The following is an 8,162-nucleotide window of genomic DNA, read 5'->3' as shown; positions in this document are numbered from 1 at the left end:
CCTTAAGCTCTTTAAAGCTTGACCTTTTCAGAAGTCTGCGTCTCCTTCTGCCACTCTTAGGTTCTATAAATACCAAAACAACGCCTTGATGACGGTGCAGTTAATGAGAGTCAAAGTTATGTAAATCTGGAAAAGGATTTTTTTAACCAGATTTATTTCATTTAAGAATTAATGAAAAAGTCAAAGGTTTATTTTTCCATCTGCAAAGGAAAAATTTGAATTGATAACGAAAGTAATCAGTAGACGGCTCTCTCTCTCTCTCTCTCTCTCTCTCTCTCTCTCTCTCTCTCTCTCTCTCTCTCTCTCTCTCTCTCTCTCTCTTTCACTTTTGTCTTTTAAGGAAGTCCTCAGAGTTCCTTCTCTTCTTCCTCCGCAAGAAACTCCCCACAAAAAAAAAAAAAAGTTTTTATCGCTCAGAAGTGAAAGAGACCTCGGAAAAATATTCTTTTCATGCTTGCTGAATTTGCAAAAGAACTAAACCTCATCAGAGACTATTAAGTTCTTGCTTACTCTCTTTTCCCTTTCGTTTTGTTCGAAGAAAGGAGAGAGAGAAATCAAGCCTTCAATCGACGAAATGAGTGTGAGCCTCGCCTTTCGTTTCGTGGTGCCTATGTTGCAGGGAATATGTGAAATCAGAGATTTCACGAAATCCCTGGATTTCACATTTTCCCTGTAACATCTGTATCGGTCTGTTGCCTCTGGTCTCTGTAGCTTTTCTGAACAATGGGGTTCCCTCTCAGCCTTTGTCAGATTCACCGCCTTCATCCTTTGATGTTTTTAACACGTAGAGTAAAATGTGAGATTTCACTTACACGTAGTTCAAATACTTGAGGATTACAAAACGCCAGACTCATGGCCTGTAAACCATCTCAACGCTTTCTTCGTACCAGTTATTATATCATTATCTTTATCTTGCCGTTATTCGGTCATCCCTGTTCGGAGAACTGCCATCGTATTTTGAGACATATTTTTGTTTCCTTATTCCTCACGAGTGGTCTCTTAATACCTATTAGGCTACATGTTGGTTTTAGCTGAGACGGCGTTATGCCAGCACAGAGTCTTGCACTTAAAGCACCCCGTAAGTGTCAGTCGGTATTTGAAGTGACAAAATGGTCATGAATAAACGAGTAAACATAATGGAGCGAAAAGTGAAAGTGAAGTAACGGGAGAGTCCTGGCGAGTGGTAGATGTCCAGTAAGGAAAAATAAAAGAAAAAATTCTCGGAAGAGAAAAGGCGGGAAAATTAAGATCTCGACTGAGATTCTATACCGCATTTAACTTACTTAGAAAAGGGAAAAAGCATCTATCATTAGGAGGAGGGATCGCTGGAGGAAAAGGGGGAAAAAATTTAGTCGAGGAAAAAGCAGTTTTTTCACCAAACTATAGGTTTTGTCTCTCGAGGAGAACTGTGTGCTGTCACACAGTATTTAATGGGACTTGGCCTGTGTTTGCCCCTCAAAGGAGGACTGTGGAGTGTAAGAGTATAAATGTTTTGTTTTTATCTCCCTTCAGCAGGAGAGAAAGGAAAGAGGCAACAGGTTCAATGGAAGATGTAGCGGTTGAAGGATTCGGTCGTTAGACGTTGGGTGCCGGAAGTGGAACGGAAATGCTTCAGGGAGAGAAACAGGGTAACTGCCAATCCAAGTGGTTGACAACTACCGCAGTGCTTACAGTATTGTTGAGAGAATCGTCGGTGCCGGACATGCCATACTGTTGCCGAGTATTGTCGATCAGGTCTTTGATGAGTCTGAGAAGTGCCAGAGATAAAGAGTCTTCTCCGTTGCCCTTTCCATGGCCACCACCAGCTTGCTGGAGGAAGAGTTCACAATCTCTGATCGAGGCATTCGCATTTTAGCTGAAATTCTATCGGTTGAGAAGGCAACCTTGAGGTTTGAGGTTTGGGGTTGGGGTTGGAGGAGGTTGTGAGTGTTAGCTGCTGCACAGTTTGTCTCTTTCTCCTGACACGAAACTGCTGATGTTGAGTCAGTCTTGGTGGATTGGATCTTTCTTTCAGCTGTGCAGTGGGGCTAATCTGCCACTGCATCGTTTGAACGACTCATGATGAGGTTCTGAACAGTTGGCTGAAGTAGGTCCCCTCCTTTTTTCAATTTATCCAGACATAACTTGGGTCTCGTGTCTTTATGCTTCCTACATAAGGTATAAATTGCAGGGCCCTGCAATACTCTAATTAAAGCAGCCCCTATATACATACAACAGTGGACAGTGGGTGTAATGAATTTTAGATTGAACGATCAGCAAGAACTGTTGAAAAACGGATAGCACAACATCGGTACAATTTGGTACCGATGAGGAAAACAAAAACATTACTAACCACGTAAGAACATGTTTTTATCAATGTATTGGTCTAAGTAAGCATTTCTATTCGGAAAGTGATTCCATCGAAATTTAATCAAATCAGCCTGTTTTCAATGCACTGAGAACAATAGCTTTAATACCAGTATAGATTTCTTCATATAATTAAAAATCAGTACAAATTATGCAATGTATTGATAGGTATTCATGCAATTACCTATTTGGCCTTACTAGATTGTTCAACTTCTCAGTAGGACGAACTACAGTATGTACAGGCAATTGTGTATTTTTATGTTACCCTGTAATAGCTGTAAACAGCATTTACAATATCTACCTGTTGAGTTGCGCAATTCTTCTATTCAAATATAAACATGTGTCAGGTATAGAATTCCCTTAAACCGATTAGTCAATAAAGATCCTGGAAAGAGGGCTGGTGGAGGACGTTGCTGTTGCGACAAATTGAGATCTGGATTTCCTTCTTCCCTTGCTGTTTCCCCCATCGTTTTCTTTGTGGATTGCATTGATATATATATAATTATATATATATATATATATATATATATATATATATATATATATATATATATATATATATATATATATATATATATACTGTATATATATATATATATATATATATATATATATACTCATATATACAGTATATATATAGATGTGTGTAATTGCATGTAAATTATTCGTGACTTAACGTAGTATTTTTGCTTTGCTTTGCTTTGCTTTGCTTTGCTCAGTCACGAAAAGCTGAATTAGGGTTTTTTTTTTTTCAACCAGCACGGGTTTTTCTGTATTTAAGTGGTACCTCGCCCATGGGTGTTATTTTTATCTCCTTGTTTTGGTCGTTGGACGGCTCGTTGTCTGCCCGTCGCTTGTTATCTAGTTCCCGCATTCATTGTGGGAACCTTTTGGCAGTATTCGGGGTGTGCTCGACTCTCTTGTATTGGAAGGACGACTCCTGACATACGGCTTTACGTTGGCTATGCTGCCTTTGGGAGAGAGAGAGAGAGAGAGGTCACGGCCTTGGACTACTTTTGGGACGCCTTGGTGCTTGCCGTGATCCTTTACCTACGAAGGAGTTTCCTTCTGTTGGACCCGTGCAGTGGGTGACGCTCCCGTGACTCCCTCCCGGAGTTCTCCGCCGTTTTTCGCCTGTTTTACCCGATGTGTCTGCGGGTGTGGTTTTGGAGCTCCGCGCCTGCCACTTGTGCCGTGCTTTGCCCTTCAGAGTCGTGACAAGGCTTGCTCTGAACATCTCTCCTGGTAAGGGTATATGGGTCCTTCATTCTTCCCAGGGACGTCACTGACGCGTGTCAATGACGTCTCGCCAGTGTTATCTGCGTGCCTCGTTGGCTCTAGCTTTAACGTCTCCGTATTAACATATTTTAGTATTTTTTGCTGGAGAAAGTTCCTCTTTATAAAGCGTAAATATTTTGCCTTTCGGTATCTGGTTGTTAATGGTAGAAATAGGTTTAAGGTTCTCTTCCTCCTGATTCACTGTCATGTGTTTGATAACATTTACGTACTTGTGTGTAAGAGTCATTCCCACCTCTCCCTAATTTCTTTCCCTAATACTTCGTGAGCGAAAGTTAGGTAGGCGAATGACAGGTGTGTTTGGATGTTGTTATTGAATATGTTTATACTCCCTAAATATTCAGCTTTTCAATTTTTTTAATGAATTATTGTTTGGTTATTTCGGGGCATCTTTAACCCTATTTGAGTATTCCTTATTTGTCATTAGTCCTTTTTTGTGGCCCAGCCCTTTGGAATGTAAATTCGTTGTGGCCCAGATCAGGACAGGGGAAAAAGCCTGGTCTAATTAATAATAACCTAATATAAAATATTGTAATGGACGGTGGTGGTCGTTAGAATGTGTGTGTCTGTTTGAAGAATCAGTGGATTGATACCACAGAATAAAGGATTGTGTTAACGACGAATGGAAATCTCTGCTCTTTGGAAAAAGATAACAAAGTAGCCACTAAATTGCGTTATATGGGATTATGTGTAGAAGTGTGAAGCAGTAACTTGTATAAGTTTTACTGCTCTAGGAGTTCATCCAAGACTGAAGCGTTCAAAGTAAGAACGAGGTAGTGACCAACGAATAGGCTTTTTAAAAGGCCACAAATCCGCTTGCTTTGCTTCCTGTCCCAAAACCCATCGCCTTACATCCTGTCAACCCCAATATCTAAAAGGGAAGGACACACTACTTGAGAGAGAGAGAGAGAGAGAGAGACTCTAACGGTCTGACACCCCCACTCCCCTGTAAACATCGGACACTCACCAGCGTCATTGATTGTCAGTAAATGCCTTGTATTGTGCTCCAAATGTTATTACCTGGTCCGGCGACCGTTAACTAGGCGGATGTATGATGGTGATGGTTTAGCAACGAGGTCGGTTTTACCCTTTTCAAGCTTACAAGTGACACGTGGAGGACGTCCTTCTACCCCTTCGGTTAGTTCATTCTAACGTCACCCAGTCTATCATTAGCTGACCGGATAATATGCATTCTCTCCCTCTTCCTTACACGGTAAGGGTTTCGCTGGCCCTTTCTTACTCAGTGAGGATGGATTTAGGAAAAACCAGGTCGTAGGAAGTCGAAGTTATATAATCCGCCGGTGGCATGGCGGAAAGAGACGGGGAGGTGGGGTGGGTGGTTGGGTGAGAGTGGGTGGGGTAATGTCGATAAAAGCAGTGGAGTCAGATTGGAACGAAACATGCTCTGTATAAGTTCTTCCAGTAATGCATTACATACCTGGAACGTTTCTATTTTCCGGCTGTTACTTCAATGAATATATAAAGATTCTACCTCCTCCGAATTTTCAGTGATTTACCATTCTGATTCTCCCGCTTGTTTGTCGTTTTCTCCAGATGCTTCATTTTCGGGTCTTCCCAGTGCGGCGGAAACTAAATCAGGTTGTATCTGTCTTTTGTACTCATAAACCGTCAGTTTTAGAAGACGTAGCAAATTCGCAAGCCAAAGCAATAAAATAGAAAATTCTCTCGACATCCTTTTACATAACGGTAGATTCTGTTTGTTTTAAATCTTTACTTAAGTGCATCGTGTATTTTCTAAGTAAATTCACAAAACAAAGCAACATTCAATTATTAATTCTGAATCCCTCCATACCGTAGGGCTTCATTCTTTTTATATGACTGAGAGGCGAGTCACTGGAACCTTTAGCATTTCGAATGGAGCTTTTATCGCGTCTTTGCTTGGTCAGAGGAAAAAATGAAAACACCCGCACGTCAACTCCGCTGTTTAGTTTGACCTTGATGTTTTTTCATCTCTTAATGCTTCGGCTTGTTTTAACTCATGTTTATTTATATATTAGTTATTTTAAGTTTTCCTGGGTTTCTCTGTCAATATTCGCAATAAAAAAAACTGGAAACAGGATTTAAAAAATGAAAGTGTCATATAAAAAGACAAACGTTGAGTATAATAGTCACTTGGGTTCTGTCACGCGAAATTTATACGATAAAGGGATCAGAGAGAGAGAGAGAGAGAGAGAGAGAGAGAGAGAGAGAGAGAGAGATACCCTATGGTATATATCCTTGGACTGGTCTCTTTTCTCTGCGGGTACTTACCCATTAACTGACCAGGGTAGAAGTGGACACACCTGTAAGATTTCTATTTTCCAGACGTTACTTCGATAGATGTATAAAAATTCTACCTCCAAATTTTTGGTGGTTTACTTTTCTAATTTTCCTGCCTGTTCTTTCCTTTGTTTCCAGACTTCATTTTCGGGTCTTCGACTGTATCTGCCGAAGAGACGTTTGTTGAAGAGGAAATAAAGATCCCAGCTTCTATCAAAGAAAAAACTGCAGAGGAAGAAACAAATGAGGATGAATTCATTGTCGAAAGCCGTGATGTCAGTCAGTTCAAAATTGTGGACATCGTCGAAGCGGCATCCCCAGAATGAAGGAAAATTTGTCTGACGATGTCGGTAGATCGGAGTGTCATGGTCACAGTACACAGAAAGAGAATGTCATAAGACCCCTCTTGATAAAATCAATAAACGCGTAGATTCCCAGGGTCAGAATAATACGTGTATCGATTCTCGCGATAAAAGTGATTTTCCGGGCAAGAATGTTAGATGTACTGTTTCTCGAACAGTGTGACAGAAGTAGCTTTTGTCAAAAGCTGAATGATGGAGGCGTGATTTCTCGGGACGTGAATTCCCAGGAAGTGACGATGACCGAGAAATGGGAGCAAAGTCGGGTTCAGAATGATTCCAAGAAACCTCCCTGAAAGATCCTTCCGAAGGAGGTTAGTCTCTCAAGAGGCGAGTCAACTTCACCTGGAGGAAAACCACCTCATCACCAAACTCCGGAAAGATAGAAATGCCGTGAACTGCCCAGAGGAGTGCCCCGCGTTTGTGTCAATCTTAAAACTTTTTACATGACATAACATTGCTTAGGCTGTGGTCTGTCTATCGCTATAAAATTCGAGGACTGCAGTGAGCCATTTGATAATAAAAGAACCATTAAACTAACTGGTCCGAAGAGAGAAACTGGTCCGTGTGCTACCAATAGACCAAAGCTCGCAAAGTAAGTGTGCATTGTAAATGAAATGAGCAGACTAGTTTTTGTAATACATAACCTTAATTTTATTTTGGGCGTACCCTAAAGAACTGTGTAAGGCAAAGGTAATATGAGCAACTCACATGTTCATTATTCAAACAGTTGTACCAGAAGAATTGCCTATATTGTATTATCGCTTTATAAGTATATTATAAATTTATGAATAAATAAAGGGTATACTGAGATATATCTTTCTCTCAAATGCCCGAGTTTGAGGGTGAGTACAGTAGCCGACAAATTACAGATTTTATTAAATTAACTAGACTTCGGTTGTCTAAAACTGTTTCTTTTCTCCTATAACTATCAAGCTTCGACAAAAAAAAAAAAAAAAATCTAAAAGACCGGACATCGAGTAAAGATGCTGAGTCGTCGTCATGGCAGGCTGCTGCAGCAGCAGCTGTGCAGGAAAATTCTCTCTCTCTCTCTCTCTCTCTCTCTCTCTCTCTCTCTCTCTCTCTCTCTCTCTCTCTCTCTCTTCTCTCTTCCTTCGTACTAGCTAAGGTATTTAATTCAAGTCCTAATCTACAAAAATAGAATTTATTTGGCAAAGTTAAAATACTGACTAGATGGAATTAAGCAGAGTAATGGGTTATCAAACCCTAATTTGAAACACAATAAAATGAAAGGGGGAACTCGAGATTACGTTCCCCATCACCGTTATTAATTACATTATCCCAACCCCACCATGTCTAATAGTCAGTTATGACAGATGTCAAACAATCTGCAGACTCCCTCTCCCATGACTGTGGCTTTTAACCACGAAACATCTGTCAAATAAAGAAAAGAACACTTTGTAATACAACTTAAAAAAAAAAAAAAGTGGGGAAATCCCCAAAAAAAGTGGGGAAATCCCCATAACACTGGAGCAAGTCATTCACCAAAGAAAACGGAACTAGTAGAAATATTCAGAAACATAATTGGAATAGTAAAATACACGTCAAGGAATCAAATGGGAAAAACCCACAATAAGAAAATATACACCTGGGCATAATAAGAAAAATCCACAATAATCAATGATTGTAGAATTGTAAAATGTGCCCAATCAGCGTACCTCTTCAACGGTAACCAAAAGCCCACAACAAATGCGTCTCTCACAGAAGGCTGTTCGCGCCTTTATGAATCACATTTGCTGGAAGTTCACAATAGTCGATTCATCAGCCCCTCCCCATTTGTACAAGCGGAAGCTTCTAGAAAGCTCCGTGCTCATGTCGCGTCGGAACACCTGTTCGGTTGTCAGGACGTTCGAACAGACA

General features: G+C 40.5%; 1 long non-coding RNA gene across 1 annotated transcript; it reads left to right on the top strand.

Annotated features, from left to right (window-relative positions):
* Positions 1-3,261: 3,261 nt before the first annotated feature.
* LOC136829673 (uncharacterized) lies at positions 3,262-6,954 on the top strand. The gene is made up of 2 exons (XR_010850438.1): positions 3,262-3,591; positions 6,061-6,954. It is a non-coding gene; the product is annotated as an uncharacterized lncRNA (long non-coding RNA).
* The last annotated feature ends 1,208 nt before the right edge of the window (positions 6,955-8,162 follow it).

This window comes from Macrobrachium rosenbergii, chromosome 45 (genome assembly GCF_040412425.1).
Source record: "Macrobrachium rosenbergii isolate ZJJX-2024 chromosome 45, ASM4041242v1, whole genome shotgun sequence".
Taxonomy (NCBI): domain Eukaryota; kingdom Metazoa; phylum Arthropoda; class Malacostraca; order Decapoda; family Palaemonidae; genus Macrobrachium; species Macrobrachium rosenbergii.
The sequence above is the reverse complement of the archived record's forward strand: the minus strand, read 5'-3'. Positions and strand labels throughout refer to the sequence as shown.